Below are 12,880 nucleotides of genomic sequence, written 5' to 3' on the forward strand. Positions count from 1 at the left end.
TTGCAAAGCCAATCTCCCGCTCCGTAAAGCCGTCTGCTCATGAGCCAGTCAGAGTAGTTCACTGCACCATGTGCAGCTTATTTTCTAGATGTAGACAGTCCCAGAGGACAGAGTAGCTTGAGGAAAACTCAACAGATAGCAGTCGGTTATACGTCAGTCTCAAGGTTTACCAGTTTACCAGTAAACGCAACATTATGTCCCGTGACCCCGTCTGTTGTTTTTCAGACAACAGCAGTGACCAGAGCTAGTCGGTGCTAGTAGCGTCTGTTAGCTGTTAGCTCCTCTAGGACGCACCGGTGCTAATGTCCTCGCATCCGCTGCAATGCTGTTTATATTGATATGGTTTAATTTTGCGTTACATGACCCATTTCGTCTGTAAAGCCGTGCCTGTGTGGGATCTTTCTACGCTCTCTCGTCCTACTCTCTCTCCTCTACTCTCCGCGGCCGCCGGTTCAAACTTCTGACATTTGTCTACAAATTTAATTTTTTATTAACACAGCTGTATATTGTTAAATATGAGGGTTAAACCTGTATTTGTACCAGTGTTTCCATGGTAACTCTGCTATCGCGGCCGCCACGGCAAAGAACACAGGAGAAGTTATTGAATGCAGCTAACTTCAGTTGGTAGAGTAACAGCGTGAGACGGAGCTGCTGGACCTGGACCTGGGCCAGAGATGTGACCCATGGCCAGAATATCATAGTTCATAAAAATGCAGCGCAGTGAAGATACAGACGTTTCATACACACGCCGTGTTTATCCGCCATTCGACCCGTGCGGGACCCGTTCATGATGAGCCAGCCGTCTCTCTGTGAGTAGCGTCCATCACACTCCCTCTTGCAGTTATAAATAGCCTATATGACAATACAATTTGTTTTGGTTAAAATCAACAAATAATCGTGAGAATAATCGCGATCAAAATTTTGATCAAAATAATCGTGATTATCATTTTGGCCATAATCGTGCAGCCCTACCTAAGACCCTAAGACCACAGCTCGCCACCACAGCTTCAGCAATGGAAACTTTGAACATTGTCCACTCAGGTTCAATGCCCCCAGCCTCCACAGGGATGCACGAAAAGCTCCGCCGGAGGTGTCAGTTGAAAGTCTGGGGCCTCCTCCAGACGTTCCCAATTTACCCGTACCACCCGTTTGGGCTTACCAGGTCTGTCCAGAGTCCTCCCCCATACCCTGACCCAACTCACCACCAGATGGTGATCAGTAGACAGTTCCGCTCCTCTCTTCACCCAAGTGTCCAAAACATACAGCCTCAGATCAGATAAAACAATTATGAAATCGATCATTGATCTTCGGCCTAGGGTGCTCTGGTACCACGCACACTTATGAGCACCCTATGTTTGAACATGGTGTTTGTTATGGACCATCCATGACTAGCACAGAAGTCCAACAACAGACAATCACTCTGGTTCAGATCAGGGTGGCCGTTCCTCCCAATCACGCTTCTCCAAGTATCTCCATCATTGCCCACGTGTGCGTTGAAGTCCCACAGCAGAACTATGGAGTCCCCTACTGGAGCCCCATAGAGGACTCTATTCAAGGTCTCCAAGAAGGCCAAATACCCCAAACTCTTGTTTGGTGCATATGCACAAACATGTGGAAAAAATAATGTTCCTTAATAAAAATCGATGAGTGGTCCCTGTCCCACATACCCCCCGGCCATAGTTACACAAGCATATCCTCTGTTTCCCCAAGCACTCATTACCTAATACCCAATAATACATTACACAATCTTTATTTAAAAAAAAATGCTATCCCATTGTTAGTACACGTCAGTGTCACTAGTCTAAAGCCTCCTGTCCACTATCTTGTCGGGATCATTTGGATGCAGCCTTGGCCCTTCACCAGGCGAGGTCGCTGTTACTGAAGCTTCTAGTAATGAACCCATTTTCAAACCAATTCCTCTGAGTGGTTCAGTGCTTCACCAAAGCTTCATTTGCCCTTCACTATCAGCACCTAGTTTCTTGACTTTGTAATGCCTTATTTCTACTGTAAAAATCTAAATTGAGTTGAGCCATAATTCATTTTTATTTATACCTTTGCTTTTCCTACTGTGACATTTCAAAATGTCAAAAGGTACATTGTTTGAAAGCCCATCTCTACACATCCATGTTCCACTCCCACAGGTGGTTTCACACGTGCTAGTTGTCCCTTAAATTCACAGTTTATTTTTGTAATTTATTGGTGTTTTTCTGTATTTAAAAAAAAACAACAGAAAAATTCTGTTAAGTTAACATGAAAATGTATGTAAAAGTACAGATCTGCTTTAGAGTGTATCGAGTCCTGACCATTCCCTGACCGGGAATCGAACCCTGGCCGCGGCGGTGAGAGCGCCGAATCCTAGCCACTAGACCATCAGGGAGTCACATCTTACAAATTTATCTTTGTAGATGTGAGTTTCCTCTTCACTTACTGGAATGACTCATGTTGTTTTAGGCGAGGAATGGCGCCTGGCTAGAGCTTCAGAAGGCAGGACATGACAGATTACACATCTGTCACATAGTCAGTTTGAATTCTTAAATACCAAGTCTCTTGCTGTTCCTTGACTAGTTGGCCACCCCTGCTTTGCATCGCTCCAGGTAAGTAGAAAGCAATCTGTTATGCACCTTTGCATTGCACTAAAATGTTAAAATTTGGACCTGAATCCAAAATAACATTACTTCCTTGACATTCCCAGACATTGTTTTTTTGGAAAAAAATGTTGGTTAGGGGTTTAGTTATTGTTTGAAAAATAAAAAGAATTGTTATTGAAATGGAGGCAGATGAAGTGTTTATGATCAATGATGTCAACAGGATACACCCGCTGTCTAGGGTTTGATTTAAAGGGAATGGAACTCTTTAACACTGTTGGGGTTCTAGCGTTAAACTAATGAGGAAGAATTTGACAAATCTAAATCAACCAAAAACAAGTCTAGGAACTTACTCTTTCAAATGTTGCACCTGTATCTGTCAAGTCCTGACCAGGAACTGAACCCAGGCCGCGGCAGTGCGAGCTCCAAATCCTAGCCACTAGACCATCAGGGAGTCCCATCCGTCAAATTTTATTTTTGTAGATGTGATTTTTCTTTGTGTGTAATTTAGCATCTTTCTCATCTTTTCTCTCATTACCTCCCTCTTCCCCTTTTTCCTCTTCCCCCCATGAGACTATTGTTCCCCAGCTTTGACGCAATGGATAATGTGTCTGATTACAGATCAGAAGATTCTAGGTCTGATTCCTGGCTAGCTCGTAGTGCTCTTTGGCGACTAAATCCTTGTTCGTCATTTCCAACTTTACCCCCCAGGACAAACTCTACAAAGAAAATGTACATGTATAAAGAGCCAAATGATGAGTAACTATAATAGCTTTACAATTGTAATTGTAAAATTGTAAAGCTAGTTCTCTGTAATGCCTCCACATTTTTCCATCCTCTGCTTCATTTTACATTGATAGAAACTGGACAGCTTAGGATAAAGTTCCTGCAGGAGGCCCCACATTTTGGACTACAACAAAGATTTGACTGGCTTTCTGCACATTTGCCAACAAAGATCACCACTGTTTGCATAGAATGGTGTGAGAAGCCAGGTACTCCCAATGCTCTCAACGTAGGGCTAGTGGGGCAATGGGTAACGCGTCTGGCTACAGATCACAAGATGTTAGGGTTGACTCCTGGATAATTTGTTCTGTTCTTTAGCTATTAAATTACTTGATCCTCATTTCCAAGTTTACTCCTGTACAAACTGTCTATCACAGTAAATTTACACATATTTGGAGCCAAATGATGCGTAAATATCTTTTCATGTGCTAAAACAGCTCTAAATCCTTCAATTTAACTGAAGCACAGCTATCATCAAGCTTTCTCTGTTGTCTTTTTAGAATCAGCAGTACTAGATAAACTATCCCTGGAATTGTCAGTTGTTACTCATCAATTAGGGGAACCTAGAACATAGCAGCATATTTGTGGATCCGATTTCCGACTATGCTATCACAACAACGCGGTGATTTTAATACCAAATGGTCGCGATCTTATAGTGCTTGGTACTCTGCGTTGCGGTGGCTGCAGCAACCTCGGTAGGAATCTGGGTCACGGCACCTGTGAGAAGCTACTTTCCTGTTGTTTCTTTGAATTACTACATCTTCTGCTTTACTTTACATTGATAGAAACTAGACAGCGTAGCCTAAAAGTCCTGCAAGAATCCCCAAATTTTGGACTGTAACAAACGGTTAACTGGCCTTCTATACACTTGCCAACAAAGATCAACCCTGTTTGCATACGATGGTGTGAGAACGTAGCTATTGCTAATGCTAAACGTAAGGCTAGTGGCGCAATGGATAACGCGTCTGATTACGAATCAGAAGATTCTAGGTTTGAATCCTGGCTAGCTCATACTGTCAACCGTTGATATTTCAGAGTTCCCACTATGCTTTCACAACAACAAGGCCCTACTGCTACCAAGTGGCCGTGATCTTCTAGTGCAGGGGTGGCGAACCTGCGGCTCGTGAGCTGCATGCTGCTCTTTGCCTGCTCCTGTGAGGCTCTTGCCTTACTGCGTGGCTGGGTTAAAAAAATAAATGAAAAAACTTAATTTTACATATTTATAAATACATATACTGTGTATATAAGACCCTTTTGCGTTTGGTATCGCGTCGGTCTGTAACATTATAGGACATCGAACAATTTTCAGTCCGATTGTGATTGTACCTATTGGCTAGTTAGCTAACGGTAGCTTCCATGCTACATAAATAAGCCAGACAGAGTTCCAGAGTTCCAAATGCTCCAGTCCTTTCTTTGCATTAATACTGGTTCTTAACATGCTTCCACTGGCTCAGATTATGGAAAACAACAAAATAAGTTACCATAGTTATACGGACAACACACAAATTTGCATAACCCTATCGCCGGGGACTATAGTCCAATACATAAACTGACTGAGTGCATCGAACAAATTAACGACTGGATGTGCCAGAACTTTCTGAAATTAAATGAAGGAAAAACTGAGGTGGTTGTTTTTGGAGCAAAAGAGGAACGATTAAAAGTCTGCACTCAGCTTCAAACAACAATGTTAAAAACAACAGACAAAGCCAGAAATCTTGGTGTAGTCATGGACTCAGACCTGAATTTTAACAGCCACATTAAGACAATTACAAAGTCAGCCTATTATTACCATAAGAATATATCAAGGGTAAAAGGACTTATGTGTCAACAGGATTTGGAAAAACTGGTCCATGCTTTCATCTTCAGTAGACTTGACTACTGTAACGGTGTCTTTACAGCTCTCTCTAAAAAATCAATCAGACAGCTGCAGCTGATTCAGAACGCTGAAGGCTGAAGACCTTTCTTTTTGATGTTGCCTTTCTTTAAATGGTTGTTAATTTCTTTAATGTTTGATTTTGTATACTGCACTGTAACTTTTATTCTTGTGTTTTATCTATTTTTATTTTTTAACTCTTTTTTAACTCTTTTTGTGTAAAGCACTTTGAATTGCCCTATGGCTGAAAGGTGCAATACAAATAAAGCTTCCTTGCCTTGCCTTGAATAGGTTATCACTATTAGTGGAAATCGGTATTTCTCTGCTTTTTAGGTTGCCGTGGCCGAGTGGTTAAGGCGAATGACTTGAAATCCATTGGGGACTCCCCTCGCAAGTTTGAATCCTGCCGACAAAGAAAGCCATCCTTTAATGGTGGTCACACATCCTTCTATGGCAGATGTACCTTCATGGACAATATTGTAATACCTCATAGGTACTGGAAGCCACTGTTGCATCTCTGAGCATTTATTTTCAGTCTCAATGACCAGATGTGTTGCAAGATTTGCAGTGAACGTTATATTGTCCAGCAATGTTGGTATAATGGTGAGCATAGCTGCCTTCCAAGCAGTTGATATGGCTTAGATTCAAAGCAGGTATTATGGTAGACTCTTTTAAAAGAGCTGCAAAAGGTATTAATTTGTACTGTAGTATATTTATTGTTTTATGCTCCAGTATTTAGGTGGAACCATTTCATTTCAGAAACTGATGCCTTGTTAAACATCAACAGACAGGAAATAGATACAAAGCATAGCAATTAGCAGAGGATGGTTTCGATTCATCGACCTCTGGGTTATGGGCCCAGCACGCTTCCGCTGCGACACTCTGCTCTGGAATTGCTGCCCAGGTCTGTGATTGACACTTTGATGGAAGGTGGCAACCAAGGTTCCAACCGCTCACGGGTTGGAAAGTTAAGCATTTGGTAGACCTTGCAACTATCTTTTATGTGAGCTTCCTGATTACTCACACATTGATTGTTCACATGTAACACTTGTGATTTTCTGTTTTTTTTAAAACAGGGCATTGTGAGTACAGATATAAACATCAGTAAGGAGTCTACCAAGTAGCCTCGTATCATTTTAGTTTGGACACCAAGTGAGGCTTACCACGATGGTTTGGACTGGGTCGACTAGGGTTTCCGGCTGCTCTTGTAATTGTCAGCACAAACATATGGGCGTTCATGGAGACATGGAAGAAAGTCACTAGGGTGGCAATTTGCTTGACAATGGCAATACATTGCACGAGATGTTAATGGAATCTTATTGACCTTGTAGCCCAATGTGCAATACAGGCTAAATCCCATGGTGGGAATAAAGATCCACCAATGTTTCTGTCCACAATGTCCACCTGAATCAAGAAATGTCCCTGCCAAATGGGAAATAGACTGACAATTGGGTCAACATTGTGCAATTATCTTCAAAATGTCCAACTGAGTCCACAAGTATACCTGCCAGATGGGAAATAAACTGATAACTGTCTTCATGGTCTAAACGTGTCAAATATTGCCGTACAATGCCCACAGTGTCCGTTTTGGTTCCTGATCCATGCTATTACCCCTAAAGATCACAACTAGGCCAAGGGCAACTGGACTTGGTGAAAGGTTCTCTGCAGAAGTTTTGTCTCTCATCCAAGAGACTTCTTTAGTTGTTTTTTTTTACACAGAAAGGGTTGGACGCAGTGCCTACTCCCCCAACCATATCTGACAATTAGTAGCTGTGGGGAAAGGGGGGTTTCAAAGCTAATAGACCATTCAACAAGCAATTCTGATGCACTATACTTGCCCATTCAGGATGAGCACTGTATACTCTGACTGCAGCAACACAAGTTCAAATTTCAGTGATACCTAATTTTTATGGTGATTACGAGACTGAATGCAAAGTGATCTGTTTAATGTGTAGCAGGGGGATTGAGTGGACATGATGATGGGATGCAAACAGAGGTAATCTCTGCAACAACAAGGTGCTGGGATTTGAACCCAGAATCTCCTGTTTACTAGACAGGCACTTTAACCAACTAAGCCACAGCACCTCCATTAGCAGGTGTAATGTTAATTCTCAATTTCTCTTTTACCTTGAATAAGCTAAACATGCAGTGTACTGATTGGCAGTATTGGGAGTAACGTGTTACAAAAGTAACGCAAATAAAGTAATGTATTCCTTTTTGCTTTAACACAGTAATATAACTCTTTACTAATTACATTTCAGTAATATTATACTTGTTAAAACAACAAGAAACACAAACATTAAAGTGGAGCCAGTGAAGCTCGGTCCACCAGGTGGACCAGTCACCATTTGAACCAGACTGGGGAGGACGCTTCAGAGCCCAGCACGAATCGTGGAGCAACAGCTACGTCCGCAACAGTGCCTTCTGACGTCCACTGTTCCTTCCAACATGGAGCTCTTCCAGATCATTGAGAAGCTCTATCAGCTGGATGTGCTGCAATACAAAAATGAGAAAGTGGTGACCAGGTCTAGATGCCTCCTGGGGACCTCCCTAGGGAGGTGGTCCAGGCACGTCCAGCTGGGAGTAGGTCTCGGGGAGGATCCAGGACTAGGTGGAGGGAATATATCTCTAACCTGGCCTGGGAACGCACCAAGGATCCCCCAGTTGCTCAGAAAAGGGAAGTTCGGGGTCCCCTGCTGGAGCTGCTTGACAAAGATGGATGGATGGTTGGAACCCTGGTCACTAGCTCATTGTAATCTTGCATGACACATAAACCTGTAGGAGGCGCTGTAGCTTAGTGGTTAAAACACCTGTCTTGTAAACAAGAGATCCTGGGTCCAAATTCAGTGCCTTAATTATCAGTCAATATTTATGTTATCAGCACTAGAAAGAGTGTATATATATATTTTTTTGTTGTTGTTGTTTTTGCTATAGTGCCTAACAAGCATTATTTAATTTTGCCCAGTTGTGGCCTGTTGATGGGCAATAAAGGGAAATGGATTGGACCCATTTTATAATGCTTGTTTTGTTGGGGCTGAACATGGCCCAAGTGTACACCAGGACCCTGTGACATCACTGTCGGGTGGGGTTTTAGGTGCATGTGATGCTGACTGAGGTCAGAGGTGAAATAAACATGAACTTTTGGCACTGACTGCCTGATTTTAACGTCTTCAGTATACATCACTGAATTCTTATTTATTTATTATTATTTATTTATTTATTTTGGATTTCAAGTCCAAATCACAGCTGTAAAATATGTTCTGTTTTTACAGCAGTGGGTTCTCTGCTGAGGCCTGACAGACTCCATTACAGTTGGTACCATCAATCAGACAAAAAGAGCCTATTTCACAAGTACCTTGTGCAGTTCTGAATGACTGATGGGGATTCCTAAGCATTTCAGTCCCATGTGTACAGACAAGATTAGCAGCAACATCGCCACGTCAGAAAAGTTTCTGGTGTGCAAAGACCAAGAAAATGCCACGCTCACGCCACACAGGAGGCCTTACCCCTGACTTCCACCAGCGCCAGATCCACTCCGCTTCGTGTCTGCTCCGTGATCCGCAGTCCATCAACACCCACCAGATGACACACACACACACACACACACTAGGGCTGCACGATCTTGACAAAATGTGATATTGCAATATTGATTATGAATACTGCAATATCAATATGAATTCTGATATTTTTAAACATATGTAAATCACAAAATAGATTAATAACAAATTAAACAAGTTTTCTTACAACAAAAAAGGTTTGTTTCTACTGACAGTCTGCCGTTGGGCCACAAGGTCTACTTACTAATGAATATAGACATGCACTTTCTTTTTGATTAATGCATATACACATCAACTTTCTTTTTGATTAATGTCAACTTTCTTTTAAGCTGCAGTTCTGGAATGTTAAATTGCAGTTCTAGAACAATAGGTTGAAATTTTAGAATTTGAACATGCATTGTCACCAGACTTTAGTTTGATCTGAGGAACAGGAGGTCAGCACAGGCCACGATCGTAGAATGCAAGCACATTTTAGTCTGGTAAATTTCAGGGATTTTTACACTGGGATGGAAGTGCTAATCTTGCGATTGACATTCGATCTGCCCCAATACAGCAACCTGATACTGTGCAGAACTCAGGCATTCGCACTCTCTAAAACACCATCACCCAACGTAGGGCTCGAACCCACGACCCTGAAATTAAAAGTGTCATGCTCTACCGACTGAGCTAGCCAGGCACTTCCAAGTTTTGAGTTGCGGTCCAAATTTTCACTCAAAAGTTCTGAAATGTTACAGTTCTAGAATGTTAGGTTGAAGTTCTAGAATGTTAAGCTGCCATTCTACAATGTTAGCTTTAAATTCCAGAATGTTAAGCTGCAGTTCTAGAATGTTAGGTTGAAGTTCTAGAATGTTAAGCTGCCATTCTACAATGTTAGCTTTAAATTCTAGAATGTTAAGCTGCAGTTCTAGAATGTTTTGAAGTTCTAGAAGGTAAAGATGCAGTTCTAGAAAGTTAAGCTTTCATTCTAGAAATTTGAGTTGCAATTCCAGAACAATAGGTTGAAGTTTAGAATTTGTATAAGTTGCATTCCCAAAAGGTTGCTCATAGTCCTAAAATGTTACATTGTAGTTTTAGAATGGTAAGCTGCAGTTCTGGAATGTTAAGTTGCAGTTGTAGAACAATAGATTGTAGTTCTAGAATTTTAAGAGTCATGGTCCTAAAATGTTACTTACAGTTCAACAATGTTATGTTGTAGTTCTAGAACGTTAAGCTGCCATTATACAATGTAAAGTTGCAATTCAAGAACAATAGGTTGAAGTTTAGAATATTTGTAAGTTGCGGTCCCAAAATGTTACTTACAGTTCTAAAAGGTTACATCTTAGTTCTAGAATGGTAAGTTGCAGTTCTAGAATGTTAGGTTTGAGTTCTAGAATGTTAATATTCAGTTCTAGAATGTTAGATTTAAGTTCAAGAATGTTAAGCTGCAGTTCTAGAATGTTAGATTTAAGTTCAAGAATGTTAAGCTGCAGTTCTGGAAGGTTAAGTTGCAGTTCTAGAACAATAGGTTGCAGTTTTAGAATTTTAAGAGTTATGGTCCTAAAATGTTACTTACAGTTCTACAATGTTGTGTTGTAGTTCTAGAATGTTATGTTTAATTTCTAGAATGTTAAGCTGTTAATCTAGAATGTTAGGTCAAAGTTCAAGAATGTTAACCTGCAGTTCTGGAATGTTAAGTTGCAGTTCTGGAACAATAGGTTGAAGTTGTAGAATTTTAAGAGTTGCGGCCCTAAACTGTTAATTACAGTTCTAAAATGTTACATTGAATGTTAAGCTGCAGTTCTAGAACAATAGGTTGAAGAACATGCATTGTCCCCAGACTTTAGTTTGATCTGAGGAACAGGAGGTCAGCACAGGCCATGATCATAGAATGCAGGAACATTTTAGTCTGGTAAATTTCAGGGATTTTTACACTGGGATGGAACTGCTGATCATGCGATTGACAGACGATCCACCCCAATACAACCATCTAATACTGATCAGATCTGAGGGATTCCCACTCTCTCAAACACCACCACCCAACGTGGGACTCGAACCCACGGCCCTGAGATTAAGAGTCTCATGCTCTACCGACTGAGCTAGCCAGGCGCTCCTCAAGGTTTGAGTTGCGGTCCAAAAATTTCACTTACAACTTCTGAAATGTTACAGTTCTAGAATGTTACTTGGCAGTTCTAGAATGTTAGGTTGAAGTTCAAGAATGTTAAGCTGCCATTCTACAATGTTAGCTTTAAATTCTAGAATGTTAAGCTGCAGTTCTAGAAAGTTAAGCTTTCATTCTAGAAATTTGAGCTGCAATTCAAGAACAACTGGCATAGTGGTGCCAGTTATGTCATGCAGGTTTGCAGGATTTTCACAATCTGCTAGTGGCCATGATGAGTTGTGACTTTGAGCTTTTTAACCGTTTTGGCCAATTTAGCCAATTTTCAACCAGTTTGTGCAATAACATTTGGTGTTCTCAGGCATTGTGCAAATTATGGTCTACTCTCCTGCTGTCCAGAAGACCGTGATCATGGCAACAAGCTTAATGGTCTTCATTTACTTGCACTTCAATTTGTAGTTCAGCAGATTGTTTTTTCCACAGTCAGCTGCTTCAGAAGCCTGGGTAGCTCAGTCGGTAGAGCATCAGACTTTTAATCTGAGGGTCAGGGGTTCAAGTCCCTGTTCAGGCGTAGAGTGAGTTGTCCATTTGACATATCTGAACACTTCAGACATTGTCATATCATTTGTGTTCCATACACAAGTCTTTAAAAAGAATTGTTCAAGCAGGTTTGTATCATAACAATGTTGCTGGTAAGTCTAAATGAAGAATGGGCAACCTATATCCGTATATATATATATATATATATATCTGTATAACCATATAACCTTCCGTCAGCCTGGCTACAGTGCTGAAGACAAACCTGGGGTTGTTACTATTTTCCTCCATTAATGACGAGTAGTACGTCAAACTACATCTATGATTTAATTTAACCTTTAATCTCGTTGCACAAGTACCGTGTACTTGTGTATAATGACAATAAAGGCATTCTATTCTAATACAAGACCAATAATAAAGAGCTTACTTATCTTGCTAGAGACCTTCATCGATTCCCATACCGGGAGTTGAACCCGGGCCACCTGGGTGAAAACCAGGAATCCTAAACGCTAGACCATATGGGACTGATTACTATCGTTTCCAGTCAATACTGTCAAATGTGGAGCTTCTTCAAGTTACATTAGCGACCAGGGACTACTCAACATGCCCCATGTGTGTGTTTATCCAAAACAGATTCAAGGTTTGTTCGGGGCTTTGTCCACGCGGCCCTTTGTGGCGGGCAACGCCCCCGGCAGCTCAGGCTTGTTTTTGCCCATCGTGCCCACCGTGGTGAGGTGCCGCTCGACGAGCAGCCGCTGGGCCAGCGCGTAGGAGGTGAAAAAGTTGTCGCACGTCACGTTACGCGGGCCCCTCAGGCCCTCGGTCACGTCCAGCACCACGCGGGCGACCAGATCCCTCTCGGGTGTGTGAAAGTGGCGTGTCCAAACAAGAAGATGGAACATGATGGAAAGAGATGGAAGAAAAAATGTAACACACACACACACTAAGACAATTGTACGGCAATGGTACAAAAAAAACAAACGAAAACAACAACAAAGCAACAAATACAACACCTCGAAAGGGCACCAGCTGCTCGTCCACCGTCACGTCGGTGCCCGGGTTGTAGAGGCGAGGCAGCTGCTGCGTCCACTCGTCCCACACCTCTCGTACGGCCGCCAGTTTGTCCGAGGCTCATTGGGCAGCTCTTGACACACGGTCGTCAAATCGCAACAGTCTAGAGTACGCGTGGAACTGCTTGATTGGCATTGTGGCGCGGAAAATGGCCCTGCCGCTCTCCTCGTGCCACAGGCTCTCCAAGGCCTCGTTGCGGGACCGGTACACGCCCGCGAGGAGCAGCAGCCCGAGGTAGGCTCGCAGGTCCGTGACGTCCATCTCTTTCCACTTTCCGGCTGTGGCGCATCTCCTTTGACCCTCGAGATTTGTGGCAGCCACAAACAGCAGCGTCTGTTGTGTCCTCTTCTTAGTCGGGTTTGTCTTTTTCGGTAGCGTG

General features: G+C 42.2%; 4 non-coding genes across 4 annotated transcripts; 1 reads left to right on the forward strand and 3 right to left on the reverse strand.

Moving 5' to 3' along the window:
* Positions 1 to 2,305: 2,305 nt before the first annotated feature.
* Positions 2,306 to 2,377, reverse strand: trnae-cuc (transfer RNA glutamic acid (anticodon CUC)). Its single transcript has one exon. It is a non-coding gene; the product is annotated as a tRNA-Glu (tRNA).
* Positions 2,378 to 4,306: 1,929 nt separating this feature from the next.
* trnar-acg (transfer RNA arginine (anticodon ACG)) lies at positions 4,307 to 4,379 on the forward strand. The gene has a single exon. It is a non-coding gene; the product is annotated as a tRNA-Arg (tRNA).
* Positions 4,380 to 10,810: 6,431 nt separating this feature from the next.
* trnak-cuu (transfer RNA lysine (anticodon CUU)) lies at positions 10,811 to 10,883 on the reverse strand. The gene has a single exon. It is a non-coding gene; the product is annotated as a tRNA-Lys (tRNA).
* A 999-nt stretch (positions 10,884 to 11,882) lies between these two features.
* trnae-uuc (transfer RNA glutamic acid (anticodon UUC)) lies at positions 11,883 to 11,954 on the reverse strand. The gene has a single exon. It is a non-coding gene; the product is annotated as a tRNA-Glu (tRNA).
* Between the last annotated feature and the right edge of the window lie 926 nt (positions 11,955 to 12,880).

Source organism: Etheostoma spectabile, unplaced genomic scaffold, assembly GCF_008692095.1.
Source record: "Etheostoma spectabile isolate EspeVRDwgs_2016 unplaced genomic scaffold, UIUC_Espe_1.0 scaffold00001778, whole genome shotgun sequence".
Classification (NCBI taxonomy): domain Eukaryota; kingdom Metazoa; phylum Chordata; class Actinopteri; order Perciformes; family Percidae; genus Etheostoma; species Etheostoma spectabile.